The sequence below is a fragment of the Lutra lutra genome, chromosome 1 (assembly GCF_902655055.1).
Source record: "Lutra lutra chromosome 1, mLutLut1.2, whole genome shotgun sequence".
Taxonomy (NCBI): domain Eukaryota; kingdom Metazoa; phylum Chordata; class Mammalia; order Carnivora; family Mustelidae; genus Lutra; species Lutra lutra.
The window spans coordinates 153,738,875-153,753,990 of record NC_062278.1 but is presented as its reverse complement, the minus strand read 5'-3'; the positions used below and the strand labels follow the sequence as shown (position 1 = coordinate 153,753,990).

Below are 15,116 nucleotides of genomic sequence, written 5' to 3'. Positions count from 1 at the left end.
ACAGGAAGGCTGTCAGCTTTTCCCCATTGAGGATGAAAAAAAGAAAAGAATTTCATGTGAGGGCTCTGCATACCCATACAAATGCCTCCTATAAAACCTGAGAAACTTTAGATCCTTTCTTTCCCAAGGCGCCTCTCAGACAAACAATTTTATTCCAGCCAAATGTTCCCAGATGGCTACTGAAACTCCAAATCGCCATTGGTGGAGCTGTGCCATTTAGAGCAACATATGACAGAATTAGGATTATCAGAAGAGTTCAGGTAGAAAGGAGGAGTTTCTTCTGGAGGAGGAGGAGGAGAAAAGGACTTAGACTGAGATGTTCCCCTGGCAGCAAGCAACTGTGAGTCAAAAGTGATGCTTGTGCACTTTTTGTCTTGGACCCCCAACCTGATGGTTTGGCTGCCTCTGAACACAGGCTTGACCACCAGCACATGCAGGCAGGTAGAACCAAAGAGAACATTCACTAAAGAGAACGTTCTCCTTGGATCAAAGCCAAGCTCTCAGAACAAAAAGAACAACAACAACACATTGGTGGAAGGAATATCTCACCTAGTTTTATTGGTAATTTGGCAAAATTTGTCCAAATGGGTTCTGGTTTGATGAGAACCACAGAGTCAGCTTATAGGCACCTGTGCCTGTTTTCTATTCTGTGATTCTCCTTAACAGGACAAACACTTTTAGATAGCACATCACAAAACAGAACCACAAAAGAGAGCAAAATGGGTCCCCCCAAAATGGCCTGATTGCACTAAGGATGCAAAGCCCAGAGAAAACAATAACAAAATCCAGGAACCAAACCGAGAATGAATAGCTGTGGAATTCCACACCCAGAGAGCAGAGCTCAGAACCATGGCTGATTTACAAATGTTTGGTGAGAACTCAACAAGCCACTAGGGGCAAGGCACAAAGGGCCTCTGTGGGCATCTGACTTAGTAAAGGCTACGGTCTGTGGTGGTGGGCAATGCAGTCTGTCTCAGTAGGACCTTTAGGAAAACTGTGGGAATAAATGAAGATCACCCAGATGAGAATTAACAAGCTTTTTGTTCCTTGTTTGTGTTTGGCAGAGACTCAAAGGCAGGCAGTGGAATAGGAAACCTTATAATGAAAAAGAGGGAAGACTTCAGGCATTCTCCCTGACTGCAGGTTTGGGGCATGAGGAAGTTGGAAGCAGGCTAACTAGAAGCAGGGCATTCAATAGGATTAAGCTGAGAACATATATGGCTTTCTCTGATTGGCACTAAGTTGGAAGCAGGGGCCAAAAATAAGGAAACTGGTAGCCATTGACCAAGTCCTGATCATCGAGGGCAGATAACTACAGAGGGTGTGGTTTGGCTTCCTGGCTGGTTGCTGGAGAGATTGTGGGTCAGTCCAGACCATCTATGGTCTGGCTATTGTCCATTTGTACATTCAGTCTCTCTGGGGCTCAACTCTGCTAGCCCCAAATGCTATGTCATCTCCATCTCCTTACCATCTTCCCACATTTCCATTCTGGGTCCCCTAGGGATCAAGAAAGATTCAGTCCTGGATCCTTGGGAGAACAAAATAGTGTTGTTTACCTATTCACAATCATTCCAAATGATTTTCTTGCTCTTCTGGCAGAGAGAGTTCTCCTCCTCCTCCTCCTTTTTCTTCTCCATCTGCTTCCTCCTTTTCTTCCTCTTCCTCCTCCTCTTCTTTCTCTTCTACATCCTCCTCTTCCTCCACTTCCTCTTCCTCCTTTTCTTCAATTCACTTCTTCTTCCTCCTCTTCCTTCTTCTCCTTTTTTCTCTCTTCCTCTTCTACTTTTTTCCCCCTTCTCTTCTTCTTTGTCTTTTCCCTTTCTATAGAGCAGAATCTTCTCTCATGTAATATCCCCTTAGATTCTATCTTCCAGGTAGGATCCACCTTTTTTGTCTCCTGGAACCATAAGCCATTTGGCTCTGCCTTAAAGATAGTGATGGTCAGAGTGGAGGGGAGAATTACTGAGTGGAGAAATATCCTCAATGATCTGGTAACATCACTGCAGCCAGCATCACTTCACCTCTGGAAGGAATTTTAAAATACATGAAAATTCAGGTCACCTGATTTAAAAAATAGCAATGTGAATATTCAGCATACATGAAAGCATCTGAACATCTTTGAATTGTAAATGTTGGTGGATGAGCATTTTCTCTGGCATCTTAATTCATTTAATAAATATTTATCCAGCTCTTCCTTTGTGCTAGGCTCTGTCCAAGGAACTTAGAGGTATCAGTGAGCAAAACAAAAATCTCTGCCCTCATGCAGCTTATATCCTAGTGAGGAAGACAAACAATAAGTACCAAACAGAATAAGAAAGTTAAGATTGTGTTAAAGGGTGACAAGTGCTGTGGAATAAAGAAAAAGCAGAGCATGGTAGGGAGGATCAGGCACTGAGGGAAAGAGGACAGACTCATCTGTCTGCTTCTCTTTAGGGATGCCTGACTGCCATTTCGATGGAACCTTATTGTTAAGCCTCAGTGAATAAGATCACGACAATTAAACCATCCCTCAGGCTTTGAGGATTGTTATGAAGGGGATGAACACTCACACCCAAGGCACTGGCTAGGTTTCTGGGCATTACTGCTAATTTTATTAACCCTCAGCACAACTGCAGGCTGAGTCAGCTGCCTCAGATGTCAATTGGTTCAGGATTCAGAGAAGCATAGGATCTGATTTGGCTCCAGAGGTTAATAACTGAGCCTGGGTTTTTTTGTAGGGACCTAATTTATAATAAGAAAAATTGTAAGAGGAGACAGTCACAAATAAAGACTGTAATTCAGTAATCATCTACTCCTGTAAAATAATATTTTTAACAGTATCTCTTAGCAGCACCAGGATCCTTTATTGGATACTATAATCAGTGAATGACAAGATTCTATAATTATTTCTACACTATCCCTCCAAGATAGAATCAGCTCTACTAAAGAAAGCAATAACGCTTTTTAGAAGCCACTATTTAATAGGGAGCAAATATCTGTATAATAAAATATTTATTATTCTGAAAATACCTTAGAGAAAAACACTGTACTTACCAGAAACAATGAATTCTTTTCTATGCTTTTCTATTTCTAGTTCTGTTTAGTCCAGTGTGAGCTGTTTCATCAATGCAAGATACACATATGGTCACATGTCTTTTGTTTTTCCAGATAATCACTACTTAAAGTCTAGGATTTCCATTTTGAAGCCTCCCACTTCTCCTTGACTTGTCTGAAACCAAGAGTGTTCACTCAGTCCAGTGAGCTCCATCCCATTTCTTCATATAGCAAGCAGACTGGATGTGCGTCACGGTCCTTTGTTCTTTTGCTATCTAGTGCTGGGTGGAGCTGCTGAGAACTGACTGGTGCTATGTGGCTCGGTTTGTAAAAGATTTTGTGTGAATGCAAGTTTTCATTTCTCTAGGACAAATGCCCAAGGTGAAATTGCTGGGTTGTGTAGTAGGTTCAATTTTGGTTTTAGAAGAAATAGTTTTCCAGAGTGGTTGCACCATTTTACATTCCCAGCAATACATATGAGTCACAATTTCTTTGTCTCCTCGTCAGGATTTGGTGTCATCACAATTTTTTATCTTAACCCATTCTGATAGTATGTAGTGATATCTCATTATAGCTTTAATTTACATTCCCCTTGGCTAATGATGTTGAGCATCTTTTCATGTGCTTATTTGTATACTCTGGTGAAATATCTTTTCATATCATTTGCTCGTTTTCTAATTAGATTGTTTGGGAGTTTTTGTTATTGAATGTTGAGCATTCTTTATATATTCCAGATAGAAGTCCTTTGTCAGATACGTTATTTGAAAATATTTTTCCCAGTGTACCATTGTCTTTTCATCCTCTTAATGGGGTCTTTCACAGAATAGATGGGTTTAAAATTTATTTTTGATGAGGTCCAACTCAACAAATTTTCTTTTCACCCACTTGTTTTTCATTTAACAAATAATCACTGGATGTCTACCATTTATCAAGATAATGTTCAATGTGCCTATAGGAATCAAAGATGTGACATGGTTCCAATTTCAAGTCATTCCCAGTCTAATTGGGAGACTGAAGATACATCCAAATAACTAATATTACATAACAAACACTAAGTTGAAATGGAAGAGGTAGAGATACATTTTTTGGAAAATCAGATATCATGTTTTGGCTGATTGAGAAGTGGCTGGTGAAAGTTTCATCACTTCTATGCCAGTGCTTGCCACAAAATGGTATAGAAACTTCCTTTATAAAATTGTTTTTTTAGACTAAAATGATCATTTTTAGATAGCTAACATATTAAATCTCATTATGTACCAAGCAATTTCACATACATTGTATCAATTAATAACACAGTGGACAGGATTATGCCACATTTTGTGTTTAGGGAATCTAGGATTCAGCAAAGTTAAGTAACTTGTCCAAGGTCACAAAGACAGGAAGCAGTAAGGTCATACTGGCACCCCAGTCTTGTGATTAATGCTCTTTTATTTCTATTCAGAATCCTCCTGAGACATGTCCTTCTCTTGCCAGGATAAACTCATCAATCTTCTGGCTAAGAAACGGACTGTCTGATTCATGTTTTAAAAGAAGATGAGATACATATCCTTGGTTCACAAAAGTCAATGAGCTCTTCTTGATAAAGGAAGAATCCACTTAAACTTTTATAGTGGTCAAGATCATGCAGAAAAGGGAAAAACAAACACTGCCTGAGAGTCATGAGCAGCAAAAGAAGGGATGGCTATTCAGTAAAATTTTGCTGAATGACAGTTCAGGATGGAGTAACCAAGGGGATAAAACTTTAGGTCATCTTGCTTGTTACCCAACTCATCTCCAAATGCCAAACCTTTCACAGGGAATGTTAAAAAAAAAAAAAAAAGTCAGTAATAGCTCAGGTGAAGAATGGAGGTTTTCCTGTTTCTGACCTACAAGATGACAAATAGGGAACTGGGGCTTTTTCTTGTTCATAACATCTCCAGATTTCCATCTGTACTTTCTTCCTGTCTTATTTGTAAGCTTGCCCAAATCACTAAAATCTTCTGTATGTATTTGTTTTTCTTTTGAAATGTTTATCACTTACATAAGATGTTAGGATCTCGATTCTCAAAGAGTCTGTAAGGAAGCGAATTTATACATTAGGTGAGTTTTACAAATACCAGCCCAATGTCAAATCATCTTTGCACGGAGATTCTTGTCCCGATGCTGCCACTACTGGGCCCCATGTGGAAAGTAACCCTTTCACATTCTACACTCAACCCTTTCCTCTGCTGACCTGTGCCTGACGTTAGACCTACCATTTTGTATAACAAAAGTAAAAATAAGAACATTGGACGAATACCTTTGGTTGATCAGATTTTCTCTAGGGTAAGCGGGAATGGAATATGAGGGCAACGGTGCCTCCAGGCAGAGGAACCGAGAGGCTGGGAGCAAGGATGGGAGAGAGTCTTGTTAACTGTGTAGCCATCTGCACTAGGTGAATTTCGTACCATGCCAATGCTAATCAAGCACAGGTAACTAAAACTGAATGTAAACAAAATAGGAACAAAACACAAATTTTCTTCCACTTTAGGCAGTTTGTGGATAATAAAATCCCTTTAAAAGAGGAAACTCGATCTTAAGAGAAATCAACTCTTTTATCTTCCAAGTTCCCTTCTTAAAGGTTTTTGTTTTATGCGGCTGCGAGCAGATCAGCAAAGGAGCCATCCATTTCTACTGAGCAAATTTACACGGGGTGAACACTCTCAATCCACCGTCCTGCGAGAGGACTCCCAGGGGTTTAGGAATCACCAGTGTAGCTCCACAGACACATTATTTTGATGGAGTGACTTCCATGTTGCGGCTAAAACTGACAATGTGTTTTCACAGCCCAGGTGTTGGGGCTAAGGCAGTAGGTCTCAGGGAGATTCCGGGACCTGCGCCTGGGGAATGCAAACGCGCTATGAAGCCCTGGCCTGGAGGCGAACCTTTCAACTTCCAGGCGTTCTTCCAGGACCTGGACCTCCTGGCAGGGGCCCGAACGCGTCTCTTACTTGCAGCAATATTCGGGCGTCCTTCTGGCAGCGCCGGCTTACTAAACCTCCCGTGCGGCTGCGATGGGGGGCTTCGTAGGTTTGGGCGCGCAGTAGCCTGGGACAGACTTGAGCCCAGCGCGAAGCCAGTCTGTGTCTGTTGAACGACTAAGCGTCCCCAGCACAGTCAATTCCTGGCAGAATGAAAGGAATCCAGACCAGGGCATGGGTCACCAGGGTGACTTTAAATACCCAGGGACTGTGAAGTGGGGAAGAGCTGTCTTTGGAGAAGCGCCACGCAGGCTTTGGTGAGGCTCGGGAGGGAGGGCGCCCACACTCCGCTGGGCGAGCGGCCGCGCTGGTAGACAAGCCGACCCCGGATTCGGGTGACGTGTCACTCCGCGGTAAGGGAGGGTCCGGGCCCCGGGGCTCAGGGGTAGGGGACAGGAAAAACCTTACTTCAAAGATAAGAGTGACCTGAGGTCTCGCCTGGGGGGCTCCATGGCCGTGGTCCCAGCACTGCACTGCGCTGCTGGGAAGAGCCCAGGAAGGGGCGCGGATCCCCGCCCCGGGCGCGCGCAGCCCCAGCCCCGCCTCCTCCCGATGCGCCCCGCCCCTCCCGGCGCGTGCCGCCCGCGCGCCCGGGGAGCTTCTGAGGAACCGGCCCGGCGGGCACCCCTCTGCCCCGGCGCAGGCGCGAGCGCGCACCGCCTCTCCGGCCCGGCGCCCCGCTGGCGCTCCAGCCCCGCCTCCGCACGCGCCCCCGCCCCGGGCACCTCTGATTGGCGGTGGGCCGGGCCAGCAGGTGTCGGCGGCCGCTGCGGCCAGGCTGGCCCCAGCTGCCTGCGGCGCGGGCGCCTCCCTCGCAGCCGCTGCCACCGCCGCGCTCCCCGCCTTCTGCCCGCTCCCCGGCTCCCTCTGCGGCTGGGGTTCTGGCGGCCGAGCCCCCAGGGCGCTGCAGCTTAGATCCGGCGCGCCTACAGACCCGCGCCCCTGTCTCTCTGCTCGCAGCTCGCTCATCCACGCACCGCGCCGCGCTGCTGCGGCAGGTGCCCCAGGCGTCCTGAAGCGCGGTGGCCGCCATCGATGACCCGGGCCACGGAACTGCTCCAGCCCGGCCACCCCTTGTGAGTACCGTCCCCTCCTCTCTGGCGGCTTTGCGCCACTCTCCCGGTTGCGTTGCCGCAACTTCGGGGGTGGGTGTGTGGAGGTGTCTCTCACGTACCCCCCCGCCCAAACACACCCGTGCGAGTCCTGAGCGAGGGCCTCTGGGCACGGCCGGTCTGCCTCTGCGGAGGGGCTTGGGGGCGGGGGTGGGAGCCCTTGAACTTGCTCGAGGATCGTCGCAGAGTCGGAACCGCCCCTTTCTCCCTTGGACGCGGCTGGAGCTAGACTCTGCGTTTCGCTCGCGTTTGGCGTTCCTCACTGGCCACGTAGCTCCTGGGCTGCGGTTCACCGCGCACCTACTACGCTGCAGGCGCACCGGCGGGGCGCCTGGAACCATCGGGTAAGCACCCCGGAGCAGCCCAGCGCGGCGGACTTGACTCTTTCTGACTCTTAATTCTGTAAAATGGGGCTAATCAGGACTCGCTCAAGGTCATGGCCGGTGCGCGGAGTAAGAACCCTAGTGGGTCGCGTCTGGCTAGGTCCGCGGACTGCTTGGGTAGGGGCGCGCTGTTGCAGATGGATGGTCACTTTAGCTTCATCCCGGTCTCCTTTTCATAATTCCTTACCCCCAACTTTGCCGGATTTGGAGAGGTCGGGAGCCGATCCCAAGGGACCTACAGAGGTTTGAGGTGTATCTGCGGGGCACCTTTGGGGTGAGCCGAGCGCTTCTGCGGCTGGGACCCCTGGACCTGCTGCAGCATTTGCAGCATCCTCTCCAATCTCAGTCATTTAATTTGCTAACGTCTAGGCAGGGTAGGGGAATTTGCTAGGTGTCTGCTCTTAGATCCATCCTGCTCCGTTTCCTTCTCCCAAATAAGCCCTGTTCCCGAGGATAAGTATGGGAGAGATTAACTGTACACACCAGTTTGGGCCCTAGGACTTCGTAAGAGAAGCATGTGCGCTCTGCTCTTGGCTTAGTCAACATTGACTCTCATCAGCTCTAAGAAAATGTCTTGAGTCTGGCTTCATCCGGCCGGCCCTACTCCCTGCCCCCAGATCTGGGTTTGTTGCACTTTCCCTGGGGAGGGTGGAGTCCAGTCACAGAATGTGTAACTGTTGCCGGATGTGAATAGTTTACTCCAGCTCCTTTGAGGCAGCTCCTGTGGGTCTGTGGGTGGTTCTCAGAGCTTTGGACTGGAGACAAAGTCACCCCCTTCTTTTGACACTGTTATTCTGTCCCAACTCAGGCTACCTCCCCCTAACTCAGTGGTCAGATATTTACTTGGATAATTTTGTGATGTCTGACAAACATCTTTGGACCTCAACTTTTTTTTTTTTTTTTTTTTAAGTAATCTCTGTGCCCAAGGTGGGGCTTGAAATGAGGACCCCAAGATCAAGAGTCCAGTGTTTTACTGGACTGAGCCAGCCAGGCGCTATGAGCCTCATTTTTTTTTTTTTTTTAATCTATAAAACAGAAGAATCCCTGCTTTTTAGTCTTCCCAAGGCAGTTGGGGTTCAGGGGACATGGTAGAGGTGAAAACAGAAGGAATATGTTCCAGACGATCTGAGCTGTGGGTAGAAGTGGAGGTGATTTCAAGATTTTTTTTTTTTTTTTAATAGCAGTTTCTGGGACCTTATTAGATCTAAAAATTTTTCCAGAGAAATTTAGTTTGGTAAGACTTTGAAAATACTACATTTCATCTTCCAGTTGCTGTTCTTTACCTGTCCATGGGTAGCCACATCTCTCACAATGTCTCCTTACCCCATCTGTGGTGTGTGGGCTGGAGGCTAGCTGTTTCTGTGGGGTTTGGGCTGTCTCTGGTGGTGGTGAGGCACTGTGTCTGTGTGTGTGTATGTGGGATGGTTGTCTCTGTGGAACTAAAGTGTGTCTCTGTGGAGACATGGATATCTTTGTGGCCTTGGTTTCGTGTGGAGGGGGAAGGGCAGGGGCAGTTGCCTGCTCCAGAGTCTGCTCATTTTTGGAAAAGTGAAGTATTAGCCAGGTCCAGCAATGTAAACTCACAGTGGTCTAGATTGTGTCCTTTCTCCTTCCTCTCCTCCCAAAGGGGCAAAAGGAGAGCATTTGTGGCCTTGGCTTTTGGAGAAATCAAATGACAAAGACAAATAACTGAGAGAAACATGCGTCCCCTGTTCTTAGTTCATTTTGTATCTGCACAGCCTTTTGTCCCAAAGGCAAGTTAAAGAGGGACAAGTGATCAGAACTTGGTGGCTTTGTTTTAATATTATATTAAGCTATGACATAATGACAGAAAATGGCATAGATATGAAGTGTACACTCTGGATTTTCACAAACTGAACACCCCTGTGTAAACAGTGCCCAGAATAAGACCTAGAATATTCCCAGTCTCCCCCGTCCTCTATAGGTACTGTCCCCCAAGGGTAATCATCATCCTGCTTTGTTTTGTCAGGCGAGTTTTATTTTTATTCCTGTTATTATTTCTTTCACCAGTTTAGTTTCAGAGCTAAAATGAAACTGCTTGATGATTTTCTACCTCCTCTTTTAATGTATGCAAACCAAAGGTAGTTGTAGGTAAGCCAGTCCAGAAATCTAGGAGGAAGAATTTGGTCTTAGGAGCTGGGTAGAGTCTACACTGGTTGTCTCCTCCCTTCCCCCCAATAGGTTCCTGGACGGTGAAGCAAGCCAGACCCCAGATACATCAAGCTGATATTGATCAATTGAAGCCAGTTTATTCACAGAGTGTATTTGAAAAATGCAAGTCTGAAATAGTGTCATGGTAAAGTGTACATAGAAAATTTGAATGAATTCTCGTCGGAAACGTAAAAATGGGAATGTTTTGAATTTCTCAAAATTAAAAACTGATAAGAGGATCTAAGAATGTCAAGGCTTAGTGATTTAGAAACTGTTTATGCTGTCGCCACATGGTGGCGCCACGTTGGCTGGAGACCAGCAATACCCAGCATTCTTTCACAAGTCCGGGGGAAGCAGTCCCAGGAATAAAATCCAACAGTATGACATCTCCAGAAATGACTTCCAAACACTGTGGTTTTTCCCGTGTTTGGCAGGTAAGTTTCCCCTCTGGTACCTGCTACACTAAGTCCATGGATCGAACCCTGTCCCAGCTTTTCAGGAGGGTGGCTTGTGGGTCAGAGGCACCTGTGTGTTGGAGAATGGGGAGCTGAGACATTGTTGCCCTCTCTTGGGTAGTACAGAACTATGGCATGTCCTTGGAATTTTATTTTATTTCATTAAAAAAAATGTTTGTTTATTTATTTGACAAAGAGACACATAGTGAGGGAGGGAACACAAGCAGGGGGAGTGGGAGACAGAGAAGCAGGCTTCCTGCAGAGCAGGGAGCCTGATGTGGGGCTCTATCCCAGGACCCTGGGATCATGACCTGAGCCGAAGGCAGATGCTTAACCCATTGAGCCACCCAGGCATCTGTGTCCTTGGAATTTTAAAGAGAATTGGCTGAGAAACTAGCTTAGGTGTGTCGTGATTTTCTTGGTCTCCTTTCACCCCAGAATTCCCCCAAAGGTGTGAGAGAAGGAGTTCTCTTTCCTGAGGCAGGTAGCTATTTTCACAGAGCACTGTCCGTGGTGAACTTGGAAAAATAAAGAGGCATGGGTGTAGCCAGATTGCTGCCCCATGAAATGCCTTCTGTGTTCCACGGGGTGGGGGCCAAGTCCCAAGGGGAGACCACAGGGTGGGGGCGGTTGTATCCGGCTGTGGAGAGGGCCAAGCAGACCCATTCAGTGCCTTTTCTTTTTACCATCGGTGTGATGGAGATGCTGCTTAGAAGATTGTATTCGTGTGCTGGCTGCCATGACTGTGGTTGCCAAGAGTGCTGTATACTTGCCATGTGCTGGACCCTACATATGTATATTCAGTTAGTCTTCATCACAGGAGGAGGGTGGCTTTCCCATTTTCAGGATGAAGGAACTGGGTCTGGAAGCACTCTTTCTGAGTTTTACATTATGTGAGCCAGAGCAAGAACCGAGCGCCAAGTCTCCCAGACGTCTTCCCCAGGTGAGTTGTGTGCCCTTATGTGGGGTGAGAGGAGCTTTGCACAATTCTTCTGTCTTCCCTGGCATCTGGTAGAGAGCCTTGCATGTAGTAGCTACTTAGGGCAAAGTATGGGACTGCCATTAAGTAGAAACTTCCTGCTGAGCAAGAGGGAAATCCAGACAGTGAAGGATGAGAGTTTGGGATTGAATCCCGGCAACCTGCAACATTGGGACTGAGCGTGGGCCCACCAGAATGTGTAGTCTTATTTTATGTTTAAAATTTTATGTAAATGGAGATCTGTTATTTGTTTTTGTAATTTGCTTTTTTTCACCCAACATTGTTTTTAAACGTATGTTGATAACATTTGTTGATAATCATAAGTTTAGTTTATACATTTTAACATAATATTTCCTTGTTTGGTATACCAGAGTTTGAATATGGATCTTTGATGGACAAAAAGATGTTTTTACCTTTTGCTGTTATGAAAAATGTTGCAGGGAATATCCTTGATAAGGTCTTCTGCAAGTGTATGTGTGTCTAGGATTTATATCCCCAGACGTAGAATAATTGTGTAGGAGGATATGCTTACATCAACATCTATCTGTTGCTGGGTTTTGGAGATTGTCCTCTGTAGTTGTTGGGCCACTTTTTACTCCTACTATCACTGTCTTGAAGCTCCTTGTATCCCCATTACTTTGTGCCATCAGATGTTTTAATTTTGGTTCATCTAATAAGCATGAAATGTGTTTCACTGCTTTTTTACTTGCATTTCCTGTAGCGGTTTTTTGTTTGTTTTTTAAAGATTTTGTTTTTAAGCAATCGCTGCACCCAGTGTGGGGCTTGAACTCACAACCATGAGATCAAGAGTCACATGTTTTACCCACTGAGCCAGCCAGGCACCCCTCCCTTAGAGATTGCTAAAAATATATATTTTGGTTTTCAGAGTTTCTTTTCTGTACATTGCTGTTTTTCCCAGATAAAACTTTCAAATCTTATACTTACCTGAAATTTATATTTCTGTGTTGTGTGAGGCAGGGATCTAATTGTTTTCCATACAGAAAACCACTTCTCCCATAATCATTTAATGAATAGTTACCTATTTTCTCACTTATTTTGTTGCCATCTCTGTCATATATCAATTTCTGTTATGTTTTTGGATGTTTCTGAATGCTGCTTTTTTCTATTCATCTCTTTGTGATTCCTGAGCTAATACCATTTCACTGAATTATTAAAGCTTTATAATAATTCTTTTCTTCTTAGCCTTTTTCTTCAAAATTGTCTTGGTTATCTTTGATACCTTAGGCTTCAACATGAATTTCAGGATCCCTCCTAAATACCCCTTTCCAGGAAAAATACTGGTATCAAAATTTGGTGAAATATCAAATAAAACATATTTTCTTATTTTTTTCAAATATAGTGTTAATCAAAACTTCTAATTTTACATTATTTTCTGTGAAATCTTGATCTCCATTTCAAGTGGATTCACTTTCACTAACACTTTCCTGATATCTTAAATAATCTCTTGAATAATCTCTTGAATAATAAGGACCATTTGAATATGATTTTTTAAACACCTCTAATATAATTTTTTAAACTCAACAACATAGAAGTAATGTTAATGTCAGTGATTATTCTTCTGTGACATTAATTTTGTCCTCCTCATAACTCATTTCTGTTAGGTACCATAATTTATTCAACAAAATCATTCTTTAAAACATTAAGTACTTTACACTATTGTAACTTCATCCTTCTATACATTTTTGTTTCCTTAGTATGAATTACTTTGTTGAAAGTTGTTTACTTTTCCTTAAATTTTTTATATATATTGCCAAATAACCCTCTAGGAAAGTTTATAAATTTATTTTGCTATTGAATCATGTACAAATGTGCCAGATCCCCATGCCTTGCCAGCATTAAACATGATTATTCATCATCATTTCCAGTTTCACAAAGACTCTTGTTTTTTTTTTTTTTTAAGATTTTATTTATTCATTTCATAGAGACTCAGGAAGAGAGGGGAACACAAGCAGTGGGAGTGTGAGGGAGAAGCAGGCTTCCTGCTGAGCAGGGATCCTGACATGGGGCTCATCATGACCTTAGCTGAAGGCAGTGCCTAACGACTGAGCCACACAGGCGCCCCAAGACTCTTGTTTTTTATTTTGTTTTTTTTCTAGCAAGGCAGAACATATCTTCATGTTTATTGGTTCTTCATAGTAGACTTCCCTATAAAGTTTTCTATGACAGTTGTTTTTCTCTCCCTGCCTCTCTCTCCTTCCTTCCTTCCCTCCTTCCTTCCTTCTTTCCTTCCTTTTAAAAGATTTTATTTATTTATTTGCGAGGAAGAGAGCATGAACAGGGGTGGGGCAGAGGGAGAAGGTAACCTGACTCTGGCTGAGCAGGAAGCCCAAAGCAGGACTCCATCCCAGGACCCTGGGATCATGACCTGAGCTGAAGGCAGACACTTAACTGACTGAGCCACTCAGGTGCCCCTCTTTTACTTTCTGTAAAAGAAACTTGTATTATCACTGGGTGTTTTTGATAGAGCAAATTTTTTTTATACAAGTCATGTTCATATTTTAATGTTAAATATCATTCCATCTTATGAAAATATCATATTTAAAAGATCTGTTCTTCCATGATGGATTTGAGGTTTCTTCTGTATTTTTTTTTTTTGTCTATTGCATGTACGCACGCAGTAAACATCTTTGAAATGTATTTAAGCACAAGCAAAAGAAAATCTTGAGGATATATGCCCAGAAGTGGGATTGCATGATCATATTTTATACACACTTACAGCTTGACCACCTGGTGCCAAATTGCTCCCCAGAGTGATCATGGTCATTTAAACTTCTGTGGCAGTGTGTACAGATAGCATTTGTCATGGCAAGGAAACAGTAATATCAGAGGAGGAACAAAGATGTTAAAGGAAAAAGTATAAATGTATGTATGCTTATGTGTACATGAATATCCTAAAATTCATTGAGAAAACTCAGAGGCTTTTGACTGTTTCATTTTGAAATTTACACCATTAGAACTGATTATATGTAAGTATAAATCATAAACATCGTATCAATATTTCCTTAGTTTAGGAGAATTGGTAAGAGTTTAAGTAAAAGGTAATCTGTTTAGTAGTGCTTTTTAAGAGTAGCCTGCAAAAGGAGATGGGACCCTAGTGAAGAGAACAGGAAACGTGCCTCTCTGCTCAGCACAGTGCCTCCCCGTCCCAGGGGGTGGGTTCCTCCACTGCATAGTTGTTCCTTTTCGTTACCTCATCTTGTAAAATTTAGAAGGCTGGGGGAATAACTCTAGAGTGATATAGTGCCACGAATACCTTAATGCCGAAGAGTTTATGCAATCAGTTGCTGGTGACAGTAAGACCAGAATAGCCTGAAACCGCGAAAAGGTTAGTGGGGAAAAGGCTGAACAATTAGCTTGGTTGGAGACAGGCTGGAAACTTCACTGAGAGAAACCTGTCTCACTTCAAGTGTACTCTGAGAATCAAGTCTGCATTTGTGTCAGGAGCATAAAAAGAGCTTGATGAAACTGCCTAAATGCTATCTGAAAACTGTTTTTGGTTTGGTATTCAACCATGTGTTCTATTCCCCCATTACCTTCTGTAAGTAATTATGAGTTAAAATTTTTCCCTATATTTATATATCATCAGCTGGGGAAACAAAAACACTGTATAGAAAGTTCTTTTGTGGCTGTGATTTACAGCATAATGCCACAGATACAACAGACATGCGATCTGCAGCTGGGATATACAAATCCATTCTGTGGGCTGACAATTTTTTTTTTTTTAAGATTTTATTTTATTTATTTATTTGACAGAGAGATAGATCACAAGTAGGCAGAGAGGCAGGCAGAGAGAGAGGAGGAAGCAGGCTCCCCGCTGAGCAGAGAGCCCGATGCAGGCCTCGATTCCAGGACTCTGGGACCATGACCTGAGCCGAAGGCAGAGGCTTTAACCCACTGAGCCACCCAGGCGCCCTGTGGGCTGACAATTTAATCTCACTGAGCAGACACTTGAGAAAAGAACG

The 15,116-nt window shown here is 44.1% G+C and overlaps 1 protein-coding gene across 6 annotated transcripts in view; it reads left to right on the top strand.

Moving 5' to 3' along the window:
- Positions 1–6,681: 6,681 nt before the first annotated feature.
- Positions 6,682–15,116, top strand: part of MYRIP (myosin VIIA and Rab interacting protein) — a 409,223-nt gene continuing 400,788 nt past the window's right edge. For 2 of the 6 annotated variants that reach the window (XM_047739939.1, XM_047739903.1), the window contains exon 1: positions 6,684–7,108. The gene's annotated coding sequence lies outside the window, so the exon portion shown is untranslated. Of the gene's footprint in view, positions 7,109–7,281; positions 7,489–9,877; positions 10,134–15,116 lie in introns of those variants that run through there. The other 4 variants (XM_047739949.1, XM_047739933.1, XM_047739911.1 and 1 more) reach the window with 4 other exon arrangements.